Genomic DNA, 23,906 nt, shown 5'->3' on the forward strand with positions numbered 1-23,906 from the left:
TAGAGACTCTGGCAAGGAGAGAGGATATACCCGTCCACGGGGAAGAAAGGCATTAGGAACTAGTTCAATGGGGCAGTCATAAGTCTGATGTGGAGACAGCGTCTCAGCCTCCCTCTTGCTGAAGACATCTGCAAACTGAGCGAACTGGGGGGGCAGTCCAAAAACTGAGGCAGAGGGGGCTGGACAGGATGGATCTGCAGCAGACAATGACCGAGGCACTTGGAGCCCTATTGGAGAACCTCTCCAGAATTCCATTCCAGGACTGGGGCATGCAGTCGAAGCCAAGGCAGGCCCAGCAGAACAGGATTGATGGCCTTGTGCAAAACAATAAATGAAATTAGTTCAGAATGAAGGGCTCCACCTTGGAGCTTCAACGGCTTGGTCTTAGATACAATTGGATCGGGCAGAGGCAGTCCATTCACCGAGGCAACAGCCAAAGGTGTCTCCAGGGGAACTGTGGGCAACTAGAGATGATCCACTAGCTCCTTTTGGATGAAGTTTGCCGTGGACCCGGAGTCTGGATAGGCAGAAACCCTCACCGGATACTATGGTCACAGGAATAGTCAAGTTGGAACAGAATGCTTTATTTGGTACCATTCTACCTAGGGTTGTCTCTTCAACCAATCCTAGACACTGGGATCTCTCTGGCCACTGGGAACACAAACGCACAATATGGCCTCCAAGGCCGCAATACAGACAAAGTCCAGAAGTGCGTCTGTGTTGTCTCTCCTGGGTAGACAATTTGACTCGGTTTATCTGCATAGGTGGGACGACTGAGGAGGATAGTAAAGATTGCTGGAAAGTAGAATCCAGCCTAGGAAGTTCTCTCTCCCGGAGAACCTCTTGGATATGCTCCCGGATCCTCATGTCAACCCGGATGGCAAGTAGGATGAGATCGTCCAGGGTAGAAGACAGTCCCTGCAAGAATATGGCCACCAAAGCCTCGTTGTTCCAAGTTAATTGAGCAGCCAGGGTACAGAACTGGATGGCATACTCACCCACGGAGTTGTCTCCCTGGTGTAGAGTCAGCAGAGATGCAGCAGCCGAAAGAAACTCTCCCAGGTTCCTCAAAAATCAAGCGGAAAGTCAGTAAGAAGCACTGCAAGTCACGGGTCTCTGGTCCCTGACGTTCCCACAGATGATTAGCCCATGCCAGGGCTTTGCCAGTAAGGAGAAAGATGAAGGCGATCCTGACGTCATCAGAAGAGAAGGCCCTGGAATGTAGTGTGAAGTGGATCTGACACTGATTCAGAAATCCCCGGCAGGTCCTCGTCTCTCCGTCATAACGAGGAGGTAGCGGCAAGAAGCACAGGGGAGCGGCACTGGTACTGACAGGAAGTGTAGCAGGAGGAACAGCAGAAATGTGTGCGGTGATGACTGTGGTTGGAGCAATCAGCCGATGAGCAATGGCGTTCACCGACAGGAGGAGTTGGTGACTGGAGATGCCGTGATTGGAGGTCTTGCATCTCTGCCAGCATGGCTTGTGTCGTCAAGGTCTCAGGTTGACCAGAGGGGTCCATGGCCTGAGCATGCTGTCACAGTCTGTGGGTATGTGGACCCACTAGGCCGCACTGCCGTAGCAGGGAGGCAGCTGGCCAAACCACCCAAGCAATACAAAGTCCAGCACTAGGGTACCTGAATAGTCCAGACAGTGGCAGTTAACAGCAGGTGCAGCAGGTTGCACCAGACGTGGCGGATCGCACTGGACGTGGCAGATGACAGCAGGTGCAGCACGTTGTGCCAGACATGGCGGAACACACTGGACGAGGAGGATGGCACTGGACGTTGCAGTTGACAGCAGGTGCAGCACGTTGTGCCAGACATGGCGGATCACACTGGACGTGGAAGATGGCACTGGACGTGGCAGATGACACAGGATCTGACAAACGACAGCAGGTGCAGTAGACACGACTCCAACACTAGTAGGCAAAGCAACAAAGCTCGGGATACAGGAACAGGTAACAGGGCATCGGTAACAACTGAATCGGGAAAACACTAAGGGACCATTTGCAAGACAGCAACAGTAACAATGCTCAGGCAAGGATCAGAAGGGCAGGGCCCTTCTTATAGTCCAGGAAATCAAATGTAGTTGATGATGATGATTTTTCTTTAAGACCTGGCACGAGCGTGCGCGTGCACCCTATGGGACACAGCGGACCGGAGTGGAAGCACCCTACAGGACCAGCGCTCACTGATCCATGGCTGGGGGCGTCAGGAGGTGAGTAAACCCGACGACCTGCGGCCATGGACTCTACAGTGCAGCAAGTTTCGCCACACGTGGCGGATGATAGCAGGTGCAGTAGGTTGCGCCAGACGTGGCGGATGACAACGGGTGCAGTCGGTTGCGCCAAACGTGGCGGAGGGCAACGGGTACAGTAGGTTGCGCCAGACGTGGCGGAGGGCAAAGGGTGTGGTAGGACACGACTTCAATCACTAAACAGGCTCAGGAACAATAACACAGTACGGGATACAGGATACAGGTAGCAGGGCACGGGAACACTGAATATGAGACAACACTAAGGAACCATTTGCTAGACTAACATGGGGATAACAAACAACGCTCAGGTGAGGATCAGAAGGGCAGAACCCTTTTTGTAGTTCAGGGTGATCTGGGAACAATTAATTATTTAATTACATATGCGTGACGCTCTGTCCCGTAGTTCTTACCAGAGGGCGCGCACGCTGGTTCCCGGCCTTAAAGGGGAAAGGGCGCGCGCCCTCTGGTAAACACTACGGGGCACAACGGACGCATGTTCCGGCGTCTCCAGGGAGGGAGACGCCGGCAGGAAGAGGAAGATCTGCGGGAGGAAGGTAAGTGGAGGTCGCGGTCCGTGACCGCGGCCGTAACAGAACTCAAGGGAAGGATTGGGAGTAGGTCCCTATACTGAAATAGTAGGAGTCCCATGGGTCCCAAATTAATCCGAAACGGTCCATGGAATTGTCTAGAGAAGCAGTCATGAATTCCATAGTACGAATTTCTCTAATTCTAGTCATCAAGTCAGTGTCTGTGGGGGGTGAGGTCTGTTTCCATTTTCACACAATCAGGGTTTTAGCCGCCATGAGAAAGTGCTGAAAGTGCTGAAACAGACCGGGCAAGATGTTTCCCTATTGACTGAGGAGGGACATTTAGCAAGTAATGTAGGGGGTCCAAGGGTATATCTTGCTGTAATACCGTAGATGCTAACCTCCGACCATAACTGTTTCTATATGTCGTGCAAATAGAGGATTTAGCTCCCTTTGATCATATTATCTTTTATAGTGCAGGCGTAATAGATCTGCCTAATATGGCCTCCTATTTAGTCATATACCTATGTATGGGTAGAGCAGAGTTATCTGAGGAAAGCAGTATAGCATAGATGGCAGATATGAGACCCCTGGTTGTTGTAGTGCGACGGCATAATTTTTCAAAACTTGTAGGCGTAGTAACCCGAGTGGTTCCGAAGGTATGTAACATATAATGTCTATTTGCAAATAGTGAAAAAATGCAGAACATGGGATATTATTATGTTGTTAAAGTAGGAAAATTTATGTAGGTCAAGCGTATGTATCAAGAATAGTTGTAAGGTTGGGTAAGGTGATGTGAGGGTTTATGAGGGTCAGAAGGACATCATCTGCAAAAATTGAGACCTTAAACACCCTATCTTGTACCAGAAGTCCCTTGATATCTAGAGATTGGTGTATCTGGGCTGCTAGAGGCTCAATACAAAGCACAAATAGGATCGGGGATAATGGGCATCCTTAACACGTACCATTCCATATAGGGAACAGGGGGGAATTGGAATGAGGTTGTTTTATAACATCCATTGGAGAGGAGTAAAGACCATGCAGAGCTGTGAGAAAAGGGCTTGAGACTCCCTAAGCGCCCATGGCTTCAAACATGAATGGCTACCCTAGGCGATCAAATGCCTTCTCGGCATCAAGGCTGAGGAGGATCGCTGATTTTTCCTGCTTATTTAGGACATGAATGAGATCGAGGATCTTTCTGGTGTTGTCGCCTCCCTGTCTAAAGGGGACAAAGCCCACTTGGTCCTTATGCATTAAAGAGGGAAGCCAAACATTAAGCCTGTTAGCTAAAAGGCGAGTGAAAATTTCCTCAGGGGCGATTGGGGCATTCAAAGAGGAAAGTGCTTCTGCAGTAAGTTTTGGAAGGTTACAGGAGGATAAGTAGGCCTTTAATGTCGCGTGGCGGCGATCGAGGTCTATGGGTAGAGTAGAGGGCAAGTTATAAAAGGCCTTCTAATAGTCCTGAAAAAGTGTAGCAATAGTATCAGGTTGATATTGAAGGAGACCCGCCATAAGCCATAAAGGGTAAACTCCCTAATCAATTGTCGAAAACGAGTAGTAGTAGGGGCCTAGTCATTACAGAGGACTAAAGGTTGATCTGACATAGAACCCTCTAGAATAATGTATTTACCCTGTGGATCAATGTGGGAAGTCTGAATCTGAAGTGGACATGTGTGGGATATCAAATGGCAACTCCTGCTTTATTGCAGCCTGAAAAGCAGACTAGGTAACAGGGTATGCTCTCTGCGCAAAACGTAGGGAACCTGTGGAGTCTAAGTCTCCTGTAAAAAAGCAATATCTGCTTTAAGAGACTTCAGTTCCCTAAGGACGAGGGGGCGTTTCCCATTGTAGTTGAGTCCTTTCACTAAGTGTGATAAGTTTAACCATGGCAATATATGCAAGGGAGGTACATAGCTAGTGGTAAAAATGCAGATATATATAGCTCACGATTATGCAGAGGTAGGTGTCCATCAGGTTTCTCAGGCAGTAGGCCATCGAGACATACATCGTCCAGCTGTATCATCAGGAGATAAAAAGGTCACAGCATCTAACAATCCAGGGATGGGTTTAAGGGAGGGACGAAACACAAGGGCAGAGACGAACAGGGGAAAAAAATAGATATCATCAGCAGTATAATAGAAAGGAAAACACGTCAAATACTAAATATAGTCAACAACCAGGGAACTAGAGTAAACCTGGAAATGGCGAAAGTGAAGTGAATCAAAGAAGCAAGTAATAAGATATTACTATTCGCAACTCTCTCTGTCTACAGAGGGAGGACTGCAATAACTATACCCATGTAACGGGGGTGGGGGGGGGGTAAGTCGCAGCACTTAGACAGTAGTGGCAAGGGGGTTGTCACTACCTAAAAGCGGAGCAGACAATTAGGGGTAGGTAAATTAACCGCTACAATACCCCGCCGTGCCACAATACAATTATAAAGGAAAAGTGCAATATTAAGTTAGCCTTAAAGAAAACAAAACATGTATATACAGCTGATCGGTGCCATACGGTGAATGCCTAGCTATTATATCAGTAGATATATAGCTAATAGCAGATTCTAGTGCCCATCAAGGGGGGATGGATCTTGGGGAACGCTAATGGGGGGATCCCCTGGAGCAAAAGTGTCTCCTCTTGTTGCGGACCGTTTGCCGAGGTGGAGACGAGGGTGGAAACGAAATCTCCCAATCCTGTAGTTTGGAAGTTAGTATTCCCAGTGAGTCACAGAAATGGGGCAGGTCATCATGGGTCCTCAGGGTCACAGAGGCGCTATCTATGCGAGACATGAGGGCGAACGGGAAGCCCCATCTGTAGATAATATGGTGGTCATGCAAAACAGTGAGGAGAGGACACTTGAACCTTCGCTTTTGCAGGGTAATCAAAGAAAGGTCTGGAAACAACTGGATTGGAGTTCCTTCAAATGCAAGGTTCTTGTGCTGTCTCTGGCTTTAGGCATCTCCTCTTTAGTGTGAAGGTCCCGCACACAGCAGATAACATTACGCAGTTGTGTTAAGCGGGGAGTTGTGTCAAGCGGTATTTTGCAAGAGGACGGGGCTCCCAAGATGTTATTAAAAATAGTTTCAAGCGTGTGGTAGAGGTCCTCCACTCCTGGCATTTTAGGGAGACCACTCACTCTAATATTGTGTTGACGGCCCCTGTTATCCAGGTTCTTAAGATGGAATTTTAGTCACGGATGGAGGTGACCTGAGTTGTCATTATAGATTGGAGGGCAAAAACATGGCGTCTGGTAGTGTCATGGTCATCCTTCAGGGTCTCCACTCTCGTGGCAATGTGGTGCAGGTCTTGTCTGACTTTAGCAATTTTTGAGCGAAAAGTTTCCTTAACCTCCTTGATCATGTTTTTAAAATCCCCTTTAGTAGTGAGCTGTGAAAGGCAGTCCCGCCATATTTGCGATATATGAGTCGGTGGAGTATCAGGGTCTTCTTGTTCTGAGTCCGATGCAGACGATGTAAGGGCGGTGCATATTGGGACAAAGATGAGGTACCCCCCTGGTCGTCACCCATTGTGGCCTGCCAGGAGGAGTTATGAGAGGGATGAGGGAGATTCCCTTTGAACCTCTGAGAAAGCCTCTGGGGCTTAGAAGATGTAGGTACTTGAGGGTGGATAGAGTCTCTAACCTGAGGTAGGGTAGAAGTACGGATGTAGCCATCTTTAACTTGATTCTGATAACTTGCTGCAGCGTGATATCACACAACAAAAGTCATTGAAAAAGTCAAGATAAGAGATCTAGCCACGGTTTATTTAATGCGTTAAAAGTCAAGGTAAAGACGGCTACATCTGTAAACGGGGGTGAGCAGGCCCTTACGATAAAGCCACTGCCAAGTGTATCATGGCGGCTATAGGTTCTTCTGTATATTGTCGCTCTGCTCCTGCAACATCGGTTGAGATTTGAGCAGGCATGTCAGCGTCCAATGACACAGTGGGAGCCAGTAAACTCTGAGAGGTAACCCACTGTTGGACAGCCGTGTTATGTGACTGATGACGGCTGAGTGCCGAAGCGTGGAGGCCGGAGATGGCGGTTGTTGCAGTGAGCAGAGCAGCGTTTGAGGCCGTCGGAGAAAGTAGCCATCCAGCGTAGGTTTAGAAGGGGCGGTAGGAGGAGATAGTATGGAGCTAATCCTGGACCCTTGGGATCTCTTTTTACCCATAGATGGGCACCTGCAAAGGCTGAGTAAGGGTGATTTCAGAGTGGCATAGACTTTTTCTATCTTGCTATCTATATTTAGAAGTTAATGTTCAGTAAACACTGAAACACGGTTTAGGCCAGTTCTTTACACACAACTCTGAAAAAGCAAAGTGTAAAGCAAAAGGTATATTTGCATTATCATCTAGATATTTTTTATTAGACATTTAGGATTAAAGTTAGCTTTAAACCTGGACATCCACTGCTACGTCTTAGTGAACTGACATTATATGCGTGATATGCAAAGAAAAAGAGTAAATCTCTGTGTAAGCCAGCTGCTAAGCCACTGGAAAGTGTGCATACAAATCCTTATGAATTTATAATATACAGGACAGATGTAGCAGGAATTGAATTACTGTCTTCATAGGTTGAGATGTCTAGCGGAAATGTATCTTTTCCATGAAATATGTTACTCCATAAACAAAATGTATATTTAGGGTACAGCATCAACTATAAAAAAGAATATTAGATAGTGCATGTTCCAAACAGACAATAACAATTGTTTTCTGATTCGAACTACTTTCACATTGCATATTATTATTGCCTGCATTTGTCCGAACCCTGTGTATTGAAAAAAAAATTGAGTAATGGTAGGAAGATGTTGCCCAGCTTGTTGTGCTATTGATCCAGTCAAACAAATATGCCTTCATTACCTGCTAAAACCAGGCAATGAGGCAAGGAGCTATACAGGGGATATTTTTCTAATAAATGAACATAGCCTAAACTATTTTGGGCATATATACAAATAGTTGGGCAGGCTTTCGTCTAGGGACAATAGCCCTGATGAACGGGAAACCTGGAGCTTGCACACTCAATCTTACACATGGGAAGCACAGAGTTTGTATATTCTCCCCGAGTTTGCATCGGTTTCCTCCCATTTCCTCCCTCATTCTAAGTCCACTTTCACGCGACAGTATTTTGGTCAGTATTGTTCTTCAGTATTTGTGAGCCAAAACCAGGAGTGGGTCTAAATCATGGAATAGGTGCAAACCTGTCCATTCTACTTTTTCTCTGTGTAGGTTCCACGCCTGGTTTTGACGTCCAAATACTGAAGAAAAATAATCATCAAAATGTGGTAATGAGAAAGAGGCCTTAAAGACATCCTTGAGGTTAATTGGCCCTTATGTGTTTGAGATAGGGAATATACTGCTAACAGCGCTGTGAAATATGTTGGCACTATATAAGCAGCAGAAATTAAAGGGGCACTCCCATCTCGGACATTTATGGCATATCCATTGATGCGGGTCCCACTTGGGATTCGCACCAATCTCTAGAAAGGGCTCCCCTAATCCCCGTCCCACCTTTTGCCGATGGCCCTCGGCTCTGGCCACTTGAGTTTTCATGAAACAGCTGTTCCCGGCATTTGCATAGAAGTGAGTATATGTTAGCAAAACAATAGAGCCCAGCAAGCTACGCTGTTTCCGGAATTTTGGAGCTATGGAATCATTTTATTACTGGTACTCCGAGGAGCCATAATAATAATGTTGCTATATGATGATCTTGTATACAACAGACATATATAGACATGATAAACCTTTTCAAAGCAAATGGTGATGCCAGGAAACTACCATGGCATTTCTAAACTAGATTTTATATTTTTTATCCATATTTTATTGTATTCTTGCAACATAAACTATGTTCTTGCATTTTTTCGTATATCTTTTGTTTTCTGAAAACTGGGTGAAAAAGTCAAGTGTTTTGCAATCATGTCTCCTTGTGAAAACGATCCACTGGGATAAATCTAGCCCTTCAGTTATTAAGAAGAACAATGAATATCTAGCTGTTTATGAATTCACATGATGTCTTTCATTATCATAGATGTCAATTTCTTCGGTATCAAGAAGATTATTCTTCTTTGCTGGATGATGGAATGAATAGTAAAGCTTCTGTATATGATTTATTTAAAATAACAATTTATGGTACCAGCGAGTTTGGCAAATGTAAGTATGACCTTTGATATACATTAGATGTTACTTCCAAGAGCAGTAAATATTTCATTCAATATAGTCCTTGTATGTGTATCTCTTCTGAGTATTGGTATACCTATATTCTAGAGGTTTCAATAGCTATCTATATCGGTCAATGTAAACTATTTTATCAGTAGTGTTATCAAAGGATGGCATTGTTTTTTCAATGATATGGGATTAACTCAATATGTAGTAGTATAGTATTATCTGTGTGTCTGAGCAGATAAAACACTGGAAAAAAATTACAAATAATATTAATGTATACTACCAGTATGGAGAAACACAATTTCATATGTTAGAGAATGGAATTATCTGCAATTTTTTAACACACTCTCACCATATGAATTCAACTTTTAGGCAGACGCCAGCTGTATAAACAATGGGGAAGTTTTCCTTCAGCCTGTTTCTTTAACTTGGTAAGGGTGCGTTCACATATATCAGTTGCATCAGCATCAGTTTTTTGTCTCTCAAGTGATTACATGTGATGCAAAAATGTATTAGTGCATAGTTGTAATAGATTGGATACTTGTTGTGTACCATGTCAGGGCTCTCCTTCTCTGCTACGACCTCAGCGCTAGATTGAAGTCTGACCCACACTTTGTAATGTCACATGTGTCATATTCAGTTCAGCACCAAGGCCAGCGCCAAGAGAGAGAGCTCGGAAGGCAGCTGCTGTCCACTGATATCAGATCTTTGACGCAGCCTTGTGAGCCTGCAACGACGCCAAACATTAGCCTTAACTTCAGGGAGTACCCAGTTTTTGGCGCCTTTACAGTGTCACGTAGGGTTCGTGGACCCACTGGGCCGTACCGCCTTTGCGGTATGGCAGCTGGCCAACAGGGCGCAGGTCAAAGTCTATAGTTCGTATAGGGTACCTGTGGCAGCTCGGACAGTAGCAAGGCAGGCTTGGCTGGGACTAGGCAGCGGGTAGACATCAGGCGTGGAGTAGCAGGACAGGCGTGGAATACAGCACAGCACAACTACAGCACAGCATGGCACTTGAACAGGATAGCACGGGATACAGGATACAGGATACACTGGGAACTGGGAAACACTGGGAGACCATTTGCTTAGACAAACTAGGATAGGACAAACAACGCTCAAGCACTGCAGGAAGGGGCCGGGCCCTTCTGAAAGTCCAGGGTGCTCATGGGCTAATTTAGCATTAAAGTCCAGTGCGCGAGCTGCCCCTTTAAGAGCGGGCACGAGCGTGCACGCACACCTTATGGGACCCGGCCGAGGTGAGTAGAAGTGAGCGCTGACGTCTCCTGAGGAGGGGACTGGGGCCAGCGCTCGCCGACCCATGGCTGCGGCCATCAGGTGGTGAGTGAACTTGACGGCCCGCAGCCATGGACATGACATACAGCTACCCAATCCCACCCCACAACACGCAGGGATTGCTGTTGTTTCTATCCACACAACAGGGTTCGGGTGTCAGCCATTAAAAACAGCCATCTAGGTCTGTTTTTGACGGCCGTTTTGCATCTGTTTTAAATCCGTTCCATGTCTGTGTAGATAATGAAACAGTGCCCTCTGTAGACAATGCCGCAGTGCCCTCTGTATATAGTGCCACACTGCTCTCCTTATACAGTGCCACACTCCCTGTAGATAATGCCACAGTGCCCTCTTTAGATAATGCCACACACCCCCTGTAGATAATGAAACACTGCCATATGTATAAAGTGCCACACACAACCCTGTAGATAATGCCGCAGTGCCCTCTTAAGATGGTGTCACACATCCCCTGTAGATAATGCTGCAGTGCCCTCTTTAGATAGTGCTACGCATGACCTGTAGATAATGCCACAGTGCCCTCTGTATATAGTGCCACTCTGCTCTCCTTATACAGTGCCACACTCCCTGTAGATAATGCCACAGTGCCCTCTTTAGATAATGCCACACACCCCCTGTAGATAATGAAACAGTGCCATATGTATATAGTGCCACACACAACACTGTAGATAATGCCGCAGTGCCCTCTTAAAATGGTGCCACACACGCCCTGTATATAATGCCACAGTACACCCTGTAGATAATGTCAAACAGCCCCCCTGTAGATAGTGCCACACAGCGCCCACTGTAGATGGCACCACACAACACCTCCTGTAGATTGTGCCACACAGAGCCCCTCTGTAGATAGCGCCACCCCCACTTTATATACCGCTACCCCCTCCCCCTGTAGATAATGCCGCAGCGCCCTCTGTATATAATGCCACAGTACCCCCTGTAGAAAATTTCATTCAGCCCCCCTGTAGGTAGCGCCACATAGCGCCCACTGTAGATGGTGCCACACAGCGCCCCCTGTAGATTGTGCCACACAGCACCCCTCTGTAGATAGCGCCACCCCCACTGTATATAGCGCTACCCCCCTTCCCATGTAGATAGTGCCACATACCCCCCTGTAGATAATGCTGCAGTGCCCTCTATATATAATGCAACAGTACCCCCTGTAGATAATGTCACGCAGACCCCTTTCCTTTTAGATAGCTCCACTCAAGCTCCCTCTAGCAGAGGAATCCCTAGCCAGAGCATTGCCGATGCTGTGGTCGGGGATTCCCTCCAGGAAAAGCCCCTGATGCCACTGTCCATATATGGACAGTGACGTCAGGGGTTACTCCCTGAATGAAATCCCTGGCCACAGCATTGCCGACACTCTGGCTGGGGATTCCCTCCAGGAGGAGCCCCTGACACCACTGTTCATATATGGACAGTGACGTCAGGGGTTACTCCCTGAACGGAATCCCCGGCCACAGCTTTGCCGACGCTGTGGACAGGGATTCCCTTAAGGAGGACCCCCTGACACCACTGTCCATATATGGACAGTGACATTAGTGGCTACTCCTTGAGAGGAATCCCCATTGCCGACTCTGGCCGGGGATTCCGCTCCAGGAGGAGCCCCTGACGTCAATGTCCATATATGGACAGTAACCTAAGGGGTTTCCTCTAGGAGCAGAATCCTTGGCCAGATCATCGGCAACTCAATCAGTAGCCACTGACGTCACTGTCCATATATGGACAGTGATGTCAAGGGCTTCCCCGAGCACAGCGCTTAAAGTAGCGCTGTGCCCGGGGAGTCCTCGGCGAGCGGAGTCACTCCCTCTGCTCTGAACTAATTCTGAAGCAGGGAGTTGATGGTTCCCTGCTTCAGATTTGGGTTCAACTGTATCTGCGTCCTGAGGACACAGATACAGTTGACAGCGGGACATGCCCTTGGTCACCTTCCCGCCAGGTTCTGCCGGAAGGTGGATGCTGCAGCACCCGGCGTTCATCTGGCCACAGTTAAAATAGATAGGATATGGCTCCTGACCTCCCTGGGAGTCGGATCCAAAAACGCTGCAGGTAACGTTTTTAGATCTGGCTCCTGCACACGTCCAGTGCCATACGAAGCAACAACTGATGTCCCATGTGCCAGAACAGATCCCATAGAAAGCTCTGGGATCCGTTCTAGCATCAGTTTCCCTCCGGCTGTTCTGCAACACACCGGAGGGAAACTGACAGGAGCAACAGACATATGTGAACCGCCCCCAAGAAGACACAATAGACCTCATTCATGAGAACTAGTACTGATGACAAGTAAAAGAGGGGCTAGTGACAACCAGTGAGATCCCAGCTGTCTTTTTTCTAATTCAGGTGAGGAAATGGAAAAGTCATCTGATCGGTTGATTTGAGCAATTTGTTATGGCAGGAAGGAGGTGAAGGGAACAAGTGAGCCCTAATCTACCCACCGCCCTGTCCCTGCCTACTTGCAACGACCCGCCCTAGGCGACGGGGTACAACTTGGCGGCGGTCCCTACGCTGACTAAGTGCAAGGGGATACAAACAGGGAACAAGCAAGGGAAGAGGCAGTAGCCCACGGAATACCGTGAGGAAACGGAGTGGTGAACGAGCCAGTGAGGATCAGGATGTAGTGGAGTATACAAACGCAGAGCACGGAGCAGGAAGCAAGCCAGAAGCAGAGCGAAGCAGGATAAGCGGGAACTGAAGCAAGGCAGAAGCACGGCAGAAGCAGGCTGGAGCAAGGCAGCAGTGGGGCCAGGAATCCAAGAAGAATAACAAGCAATGAGGAAGAGAAAACGGCAGGTATAAATGGACAGGGGGCGGAGCTAACTCCGACTGACCAGGCCGCGATAGGCTCTCCAAATCCTGAGCCTGCCACCCTGATTGGTGGGAGCCGGTGTCAGTCTAAGAGGTCTGGCCTCAGGTGTCGACTGATTAACCCTGGGAGTATCCACAGACGTAGTGCCTGGCAGATCCTTTACAGTACTCCCCCTTTTATGAGGGGCCACTGGACCCTTACTAAGAGGACCCGGTTTAGTGGGGAAGAGAAGGTGGAACCTCCTGACCAATACCCCAGCGTGAACATCTCGAGCAGGTATCCAAGTCCTCTCCTCCGGCCCGTATCCTCTCCAATGGACCAGGTACTGGAGGGAGCCCTGGATCATCCTACTGTCCACAATCTTGGCCACCTCGAATTCCACCCCCTCAGGGGTGAGAACGGGAACAGGAGGTTTCCTCGAGGGGGACCAGGACGGGAAGCAGCGTTTAAGGAGGGAGGCATGAAAGACGTCGTGTATGCGAAAGGATGGGGGCAGCTCCAGACGGAAGGATACAGGGTTGAGGACTTCAATTACCTTATAAGGCCCAATAAATCGGGGAGCAAACTTCCTGGACGGGACCTTAAGGCGCAAGTTCCTAGACGACAACCACACCAGATCCCCGACGACAAACCGGGGGTTAGCAGAACGTCTTCTATCAGCCTGAATCTTTTGTACGCTCTGGGACGCCTCTAGGTTCTTCTGAACCTGGGCCCAGACTGTGCACAGTTCCCGATGAACGTCCTCTACCTCGGGATTATTGGAACAACCAGGAGAAACGGAGGAGAACCTTGGATTAAACCTGTAATTACAGAAAAACGGGGAGACCCCTGACGAGTTACTGACCCGGTTATTCAGGGAAAATTCGGCGAGGGGAAGGAATGAGACCCAATCAAATTGACAGTCAGAGATGAAACACCTTAAATATTGTTCCAGGGATTGATTAGTCCTTTCCGTTTGGCCATTAGTTTCGGGATGGAAGGCGGAGGAGAAGGACAGATCAATCTCCAACTTTTTACAAAAAGCTCTCCAAAATAAGGAAACAAATTGTACCCCTCTGTCAGAAACGATATTGACTGGGGCCCTATGGAGACGCAAAATGTGTTTAACAAACAAAGAAGCTAACGTCTTGGCGTTAGGTAGTTTCTTAAGGGGCACAAAGTGGCACATCTTGCTGAAGCGGTCTACTACCACCCACACCACCGACTTGCCCTGAGATGGAGGAAAATCGGTGATAAAATCCATGGAGATATGGGTCCAAGGTCTCTGGGGAATGGGCATAGAACGTAGTAAGCCCACAGGTCGGGACCTAGGGGTCTTGGACCTAGCACAAACCTCACAAGCGGCGACGTAAGCCCTAACGTCTTTAGGCAACCCAGGCCACCAATAGTTTCTGGTAATGAGGTGTTTGGTACCCAAGATGCCAGGATGACCAGATAGTGCGGAGTCATGGTTTTCCCTGAGTACCCTTAGCCGGTATTGCAGGGGGACAAACAGCTTGTCCCCAGGGAGGTTCCCGGGAGCTGAACCTTGATCAGCCGCAATGTCAGAGGCTAAATCAGAATCAGTGGCAGAAACGATTATACCAGGGGGTAAAATACAAGCAGGATCCTCCTCAGAAGGAGGATTGGCCATGAAACTACGTGACAGTGCATCAGCCTTAATATTTTTGGACCCAGCCCTATAGGTAACCAAGAAGTTAAATCTGGTAAAGAATAGCGCCCATCGAGCTTGTCTAGGATTAAGCCTCCGGCAGATTCTAGGAAAACCAGATTCTTGTGGTCAGTAAGGACCGTTACCTGGTGTCTGGCCCCCTCCAGGAAGTGACGCCACTCTTCAAAAGCCCATTTAATGGCTAAAAGTTTGCGGTTGCCAATATCATAGTTACTCTCAGTGGGCGAAAACTTCCTAGAGAAGTAAGCACAGGGGCGGAGATGGGTGAGGGAGCTGGTACCCTGGGACAAGACGGCCCCCACTCCCACCTCGGACGTGTCAACCTCCACAATAAATGGCTCCTTTTGGTTGGGCTGAACCAGCACGGGGGCCGAGATAAAGCACTTCTTGAGGGTCTCAAAAGCCTGGACGGCCTCAGGAGGCCAGTGGAGGACATCAGCACCCTTGCGAGTGAGGTCCGTAAGAGGCTTAGCGACGACCGAGAAGTTGGCAATAAATCTCCTGTAATAGTTAGCGAACCCCAAAAAACACTGTAGCGCCTTCAGGGAGGCAGGTTGGACCCATTCCGCCACAGCCTGAACCTTGGCAGGGTCCATGCGGAATTCATGAGGAGTGAGGATTTGACCCAAAAATGGTATCTCCTGTACCCCAAACACACATTTTTCGGTTTTCGCAAACAGATTATTTTCCCAGAGGACCTGGAGGACCTTCCTGACATGCTCCACGTGGGAGGACCAGTCCTTGGAAAACACCAGTATGTCATCAAGGTACACTACAAGAAAATTTCCCAGGTAATCTCTCAGAATTTCATTAATAAAATTCTGGAAGACGGCAGGGGCATTACATAACCCAAAGGGCATGACCAGGTATTCGAAATGACCTTCGGGCATGTTGAACGCAGTCTTCCACTCATCCCCCTCTTTGATGCGGATAAGGTTATATGCCCCCCGTAGATCGAACTTAGAGAACCATTGGGCCCCCTGAACCTGATTAAAAAGATCCGGAATCAAAGGCAGTGGATACTGGTTCCTTACGGTGACCTTATTCAAGTTCCGATAGTCAATGCACGGCTTAAGACCACCATCCTTCTTCCCCACGAAGAAGAAGCCAGCACCTACAAGAGAAGTCAGGGGCGAATGAAGCCCTTGGCCTGGAATTCTTGGATATACTCCCTCATAGCTTCACGTTCAGGACATGAAAGATTAAATATCCTACCCTTAGGAAGCTTAGCACCAGGTACCAAATCGATGGCGCAATCGTAATCTCTATGAGGGGGCAACACCTCGGAGGCCTCCTTAGAAAACACATCAGCGAAGTCCTGAACAAACTCAGGTAGCGTGTTTACCTCCTCACGGGGAGAAATAGAGTTAACCGAAAGACATGACGTCAGGCATTCACTACCTCATTTGGTGAGATCCCCAGTATTCCAATCAAACGTGGGATTATGCAGCTGCAACCAGGGAAGACCTAATACCAGATTGGACGATAATCCCTGCATCACCAGTACAGAGCACTGCTCCAAATGCATGGAGCCAACAAGGAGTTCAAAAACAGGAGTATGCTGAGTAAAATAACCATTAGCAAGAGGAGTGGAGTCGATACCCACTACCGGGACAGGATAAGGCAAATCAATAAAAGGCATTTTTAGAGACATAGCAAATTCCACAGACATGATATTAGCAGATGAGCCGGAATCCATGAAGGCACTGCCAGTGGCAGACCGGCCAGCAAACGAGACCTGAAAGGGAAGCAAAATTTTATTGCGTTTCATATTAACGGGAAATACCTGTGCGCCCAAGTGACCTCCCCGATGATCACTTAGGCTGCTTATTCTTGCGCCTGGGACAGGTGTTCAGTAGATGCTTGTCACCCCCACAATAGAAGCAGAGACCATTCTTCCTGCGGAACTCTCTACGTTGTCGAGGGGACATGGAGGCCCCGAGTTGCATAGGTACCTCCGAGTCTTCCGTGGAAGAGCGAGGAGACGGGACCTCGGGGGGAATCGCAGGGAAGTCAGAGGGGAAAACATTGAAACGTTCAAGCTGACGTTCCCTGAGACGTCGGTCAAGTCGTACTGCTAGGGCCATAACATGGTCTAGGGAGTCAGAAGAGGGGTAGCTAACAAGCAGATCCTTCAGGGCGTCAGATAATCCTAACCTAAACTGGCACCTTAGGGCCGGGTCGTTCCACCGAGAAGCTACGCACCACTTTCTAAAATCAGAACAGTATTCCTCAACAGGTCTCCTACCCTGACGTAAGGTCACCAGCTGACTCTCGGCTAAGGCAGTCCTGTCAGTCTCGTCGTAAATGAGTCCGAGGGCAGAGAAAAAACGATCGACGGAGGAAAGCTCAGGGGCGTCAGGAGCCAAGGAGAAGGCCCACTCTTGGGGCCCTTCCTGGAGTCGGGATACAATGATACCCACCCGCTGGTTCTCGGAACATGAGGAGTGAGGTTTTAGACGGAAGTAAAGTCTGCAACTCTCCCGGAAGGAGAGAAAAGTCTTACGGTCCCCTGAGAACCGGTCAGGTAACTTGAGGTCGGGTTCTAGAGGTGAGGTGAGGGGTACTACTATGGCAGCGTCAGACTGGTTGACCCTCTGAGCCAGGGCCTGGACCTGTAGGGAGAGGCCCTGCATCTGCTGGGTCAGGGTCTCAAGGGGGTCCATGATAGCGTCAGCGTAGGAGAAATGGTAGACTAGGTATGGGCTTGTTATTATGTTATGGCAGGAAGGAGGTGAAGGGAACAAGTGAGCCCTAATCTACCCACTGCCCTGTCCCTGCCTACTTGCAACGACCCGCCCTAGGTGACGGGGTACAACTTGGCGGCGGTCCCTACGCTGACTAAGTGCAAGGGGATACAAACAGGGAACAAGCAAGGGAAGGGGCAGTAGCCCACGGAACACCGTGAGGAAACGGAGCGGTGAACGAGCCAGTCAGGATCAGGATGTAGTGGAGTATACAAACGCAGAGCACGGAGCAGGAAGCAAGCCAGGGGCAGAGCGAAGCAGGATAAGCGGGAACTGAAGCAAGGCAGAAGCACGGCAGAAGCAGGCTGGAGCAAGGCAGCAGTGGGGCCAGGAATCCAAGAAGAATAACAAGCAATGAGGAAGAGAAAACGGCAGGTATAAATGGACAGGGGGCGGAGCTAACTCCGACTGACCAGGCCGCGATAGGCTCTCCCACTCCTGAGCCTGCCACCCTGATTGGTGGGAGCCGGTGTCAGTCTAAGAGGTCTGGCCTCAGGTGTCGACTGATTAACCCTGGGAGTATCCACAGACGTAGTGCCTGGCAGATCCTTTACAAATTATTCCATGTTTTCATATACTGTACATGTGACTGTAAAGGCTCTAAGAGAGCTTAGGCCTCATGCGCACGGCAGAGCCATATGCCAGTGCTGTGCAATGCTCTGTCAAGAGTCATATGTTAAGTATATTTTTCCCTAGAAGCACTTATTTGAGGGAGAATATCTCTGTAATACGGCATCTGATGGAGCATTTGATAGAGATTTTTTTTTGTTTTGTTTGATGTTTTATGAAGGAGGCATATGGAGGTACAGTAAGGCCCCATGAACCTCTATGGGTGCCCTATTATGGCTTTGTACAAAATTAAGCCGTAATATAGCGTGCATTGGACAGATTGGCTCAGCTCTCATCTCATTTTTCAGACATGTAGGAGGTATACTCCGGGAGTATTTCCTTAAGTATACTCCGACGTGTCCACAGCCTCCTATGCACCCAGCGTATAGTAAACAAGTGTCCTTTTGGCATGGTCAACCACGATTTTCTATGCAGTAGGACACAGTAAAAAAAATGTATACTGCGTGGTATATGTTTTTTTACAATTGGCGTCAATGGTCAATATATAACATTGTATGCCATACAGTGGCATACGACGGAGGCATACATCAGGAATACTTCCATTGTACATGATGCCTCCAACGTGCCTGAAAACCGAGATGTGTACTGAGTCTAAGAGTCCTTTTACATTGGCCAATATTGGCTTTAAAAATGAGCGCCGATTGACGGGACAGCTCGTTGATCGGCGCTCGATTGCTCCTTTCACATGGAGTTATGTATGGGGACAAGCGATCGTTACTACGATCGCTCGTCCCCATGCATTTGCATTATGTTGGCAGCACATTTCCCTGTTTACACATGGAGATGTGCTGCCGACAACTATAATATTTTATGCTGCATAAAGTATATGATCAGCCGATGAACGAGCGTTTGCTCGTTCATCGGCTGATCATTGCCCTGTGATCCGGAACAAGCATTCATATGAACGCTCATTTGCCCGATAATTGGCCCGTGTAAGAAGGCCCTTACTCTACAGGCCAGGACCCAAATGTCTATCTACAGAAAGGAACAGGCCTTTCAGGACAGTGGGCTGCATATTTAAGACAGAGAAGACAACCGGTTTGCAAGAGGAATGAAGGAAGGAAGGAATCTATGCCAAGCTGGAACATTCATTCATAAATAAAGGAGGAGGCTTCAACACCCCATTTCATCCACATACAATAACGTTATAATACCTTTAACGTGGTGGTTTAACAACAAAGCACACCTCTAGTCTTCTCAAGTCAATTAACACCTTTGTGATTGTAGTATGATGATAACAGTTGATCACAGACCTTTTGCACCTTCAAGTTATCACATCCATACCACCAACATAGGTTTAAGTGCTGGAGGAGCTTTTTATCACTCTGTTGAACTGAGGGTACCACTCTCATTAGTTCTGAGGTGTCATGCTTACCTATGTATTTATTTGCTACTTGGCTGCTTTTTAGCTCTGTTTCATCAGGGCTGAGCTTCGATCAGCGGCTTTATCTAAGGTATAGTGCCTACTTGGGGTTTAAGGATCAGGCTGCTGCTCTGTTTTTGTTACTGAAGCTCTGCTTCGTCAGATATGCTTCTGTTGTTACCCACAAGCCCAGCAGGGAGTGAATGCATAAACAGCTTTCCACTACAGCAAGAAGAGCACGACTAAACCACCAGCGAGCGAAGAAAGCTATGAGGTAATTTCTACAAATATTAAGAGGGAAATTAGCTTTATTGAGGGGAGCCTGGAGTTCTTTGGCCTAAAACAGAGAAATATTTTAAAAGACAGAATGATCGAGAATAATCCAAACTTTTCTTTTGTAAAATGTTATCGCTTATGAGGTGGTAAGCTATGAACTGGATCCCGGTAAGACATTTGATGTTGTACATCTAGATTATTTTTTAAAAGATTTGATACCTGATAAAAAGGTTGGGATGTAAAATGAAACTGCTGAGATGTGGGGACATTTGTAAGGCTCTGTTCGCATCTGCGTTGGAGGCTATGTTAGGAGCGTCCGATGCAGATCAAGTAAAAAATCACAAATAAACGATGGACACCATGACGGAAACCTGACAGAACCCATTAAAGTCATTGACTTTCTTCAGTTGCCATTGGTGTCTGTCATGCAATGGATCCGAAACTTCTCATTTTCTCATTCTGCTCTTATAATCGAGCAGCTCAATGGAAAACCCGAACGCAGGTGTGAACCCGGCCTTAGTAAGTTAAAAACTGGCTTAGGGACAGAAAGTAAATAATGGTTCATACTAAGATTATGTAAGTTGTGAGGAACACTTGGGTCAGTATAGGGCCTGGTTCTTCATTAAATACATTTATCTATGTATATGGCATAAACAATACCTGTTTAGATATGTAGAATAATTCATTTAAAGTGGATATTCTTATACTGCAGAGGGATTTGAAGAAATATGATGTTGTATGTAAAGTTTTGCACTTTATGAAAACTGTCATGTTTATAGATATAGGGCATATTAGTAGATCAATACAAGTAGGATAATAGGTTGAGCTAGAGAGACTTTTGTCAATGTTTCCGACTACGGTATGAAACTACACAGGTATGGAATTATATACATACAGGTAATAGAAATTTTCCTCCACTGTCAGCAACAGTGACAAGTCTTTTTTGAACATCCATATTGATCCCTAAATTTCAAGCTGTTACTTACCTGGATGAATAGATCACTGTCCTAAATAGTATAGTTTCAGGTGATTTACATTTTCGACCCACTTCTTCGATCATGCTCTTTTATATTATTCTTGCTCTTTGGCAGAAATCCACATACTTTTTAAATCGCTTCTCTTCTATCTGGCTTCCATGGTAACCTCCATGCTGCAGCCACCTCCGAGGATGCAACACTAATACATCATCCTAGCTGTCAGATCTATTTTCTCACCATTTCTCTACCAATCTCATAAACTATACCCTCTCGTTAAAAAGAAAAAAATCCTCTGCTGATATAATGTATTTTTTTAAACAAATGGCCTCAATTAAAAAGACAGTGCACAGGACGCACATAGGGTGATGTATGTAATTTAAGTTTTCTAGCCTGCTTCACAACACCTTAGAAATCTGTGATATAGATGAAGAGGGAAATTTACTATTTAAATTACCTGTGACAACAAGAGAAAATGTGTACAGCACTTTGTGCCATAGTGCAACACAGATATGCGGCTTGAATCTGTACCAGGTCCACCTTAAATGTCACGTGCCATTGTGAGCCACGGCTTCATGTGTATTCTACAATATCTCTGTCTACATTTAAAGGGGTTATCCAGGTTATTAAAACTGATGGCCTATCCACAAAATAGGCCATCAATATTAGACCCGTGGGGGTCCGACTGTCAGCAAGCCCGCGGATCCGCTGTTTGAAGGGGCCACGGCACTCGTATGAGTGCAGCAGCCTTATTCATTGCTTACATGGTTCTCATCTTAGTTCGTACTTGAACGCGCCATTACATTTGTAGCGTCTGTGCAAGGTATTGCACCACTGTCCCATTCACTTGAATGGGCCAGTGGTGCAATACCTGGCATGGCCGAGCATGCATGTGTAATGGGGGAGTCGGGAGGAACAGCTATAGTCTATCTAAAGTATATGGCAAGCTTTAGTTTTGTACTGTGTTTTCAATCGATTCATAACAGCTTTTTATCAAAAATGTTCATGATCTGCTATGTTTATGCTTTTTTATGGGCTATGATTTTTCTATTGTTTTGTTTTCGATGAACTATTACTGAAATGCCTGAAACGGTCCACATTTTTTGGGATGCATTTGTCTTAATCTGGACAGTTATAAAGATGTATTAGAACTGAGTTTGTTAAATACAGAAAAAATGAGTTTGTCATTTACATTGTGATCATGATTCGGCCTTATTTGGATGTTGCCCTGTGCGGTACATTCTGTTGGTGCCCCTTCCCCATATGGTGTTTTGTTTTAGGCTGGGTTCACACGACCTATTTTCAGACGTAAACGAGGCGTATTATGCCTCATTTTACGTCTGAAAATAGGGCTGCAATACGTCGGCAAACATCTGCCCATTCATTTGAATGGGTTTGCCGACGTACTGTGCAGACAACCTGTAATTTACGCGTCGTCGTTTGACAGCTGTCAAACGACGACGCGTAAATGGACTGCCTCGGCAAAGAAGTGCAGGACACTTCTTTGCCACGTAATTTGAACTCAATGAAGCACAGCTCAAGACGAGCGTCTCAGACGCCTCGCAAAATGCGAGGAGGAGCATTTACGAGTGAAACGAGGCAGCTGTTTTCTCTTGAAAACAGTCTGTCTTTTCACACGTAAATGACAGCTAGCGTGTGAACATACCCTTACTGTGTACAAATAACTATACCAAACAGCACCTAATTATAAATACCATATTGTGCCATGTGTTGGCCATACAACACTTCTATACACTTGCCTTGTGTTGTAAAGAACCCCTTACAAGCTAAGGCCTCATGTCCACTTCAGTTCTTTTCATCAGGGTGCTTACCTTTTTTTTAACTGATAGCACCCTGACACATTCATTTCAATGGGGCTATGCACACTTTGGTTGTTTTAACCGAACAGTGCGGCGGTTTTGTAAAAAATAGGACAGGTCCTACTCCTGTCCGTTTTTGATGGAACAGTCTCGGCTTTTTCATTGATTTGATCCATGAAACAATGGACTGCGCACGGAAGCCATCCATGTGTGGTCCATGTTTCATGGAACCGTCATTAGCAGCCGTATAACGGTCGACGGAAGTGTGCATGAGGCCAGTAAGTGCATTTTGTTGCAATTTGCATCAGAAGTATTAAGATAACATACACCGCATACATTTGCATCCTACTTGACTGTATTTGTTTTCCGTGAAACAAACGATCAACTATATGGCCAAACGTGACGTGAACCTAGCCTGAGGCTATAGAAATTTTTTTCTGTTGTCCCACGATGCTTCCTCAGGAGCATGGGTGCCAGGCACGTACGTCAGGATCCACCAGATCACCTTAATAAAGAAATGCTTTCCCTGATATAATATGTGCTAGTGAATGTAAACTTTTACATATTATTAAATATAGAACTAATAACTTCATGTTCATGGCACAATAATTCTAAAATAAGCAGTATATGTATAGTGCTATAGAAAACATTGAGATCATCCATAGTTCACCCATGGGATTTACACATAATTCAGATGAATGGTATTATCAATCAATTATAAACTATTATGGTTCTTCTAAATCAGATCATGAATATATCAGTCAAGCATGCATTCACATCAGTCACATATCTAGCAGGCTTTCATCTTACTCTATAATAAAACAGGTTAATTGATTTTTCAGTTTATTACACAATCTATCACCAGACCAGACCCTTTAAATTAAAGGGGATGTATGGAATAGGAAAAACATGGCTACCTTCTTCCAAAAACAATGCCACACATATCCACCGGTTGTATCTGCTATTGTAGCTTCATGTACCTATTCTCTTCAATCGAGGTGAGCTGTGATACAAGGCAAAGCCCATGTACAGGTCTGGCGCAGTTTCTAGAAAAAAGCAGACATATTTTTCTAATTTTGCACAACCCCTTTAATGCTTCTATTAGACAGATTATTGGTAAACTAGTGGTTGTGATAGCATCCCTACCAACAGGCCCCATAAGGGTAAGTTCACACGTAGCGTGAATACTGCAGATTTTCTGCAACAGATTTGGTTGCAGAAAATCCGCAGCATAATACAGTAGCAGCAGAGTGGATTAGATTTGAACAAACGCTGCGTAAATGCTGAGCGGAAAAAAACGTTTAGAAATTGACCTGTGGTGCGTTTTTTTTAATCCGCAGCATGTCAATTATATTTGCATATCCGCTGCTTTT

General features: G+C 46.6%; 1 protein-coding gene across 4 annotated transcripts in view; it reads left to right on the plus strand.

The window, feature by feature from the left end:
- Positions 1 to 23,906, plus strand: part of RTN4R (reticulon 4 receptor) — a 243,255-nt gene that overhangs the window by 107,545 nt on the left and 111,804 nt on the right. Inside the window, exon 2 of one of the 4 annotated variants that reach the window (XM_075831081.1) lies at positions 8,807 to 8,928. The exons of the other annotated variants lie outside the window; for them this stretch is intronic. The gene's annotated coding sequence lies outside the window, so the exon portion shown is untranslated. The remainder of the gene's footprint in view (positions 1 to 8,806; positions 8,929 to 23,906) is intronic. 4 annotated transcript variants of the gene reach the window in all.

This window comes from Rhinoderma darwinii, chromosome 1 (genome assembly GCF_050947455.1).
Source record: "Rhinoderma darwinii isolate aRhiDar2 chromosome 1, aRhiDar2.hap1, whole genome shotgun sequence".
Classification (NCBI taxonomy): domain Eukaryota; kingdom Metazoa; phylum Chordata; class Amphibia; order Anura; family Rhinodermatidae; genus Rhinoderma; species Rhinoderma darwinii.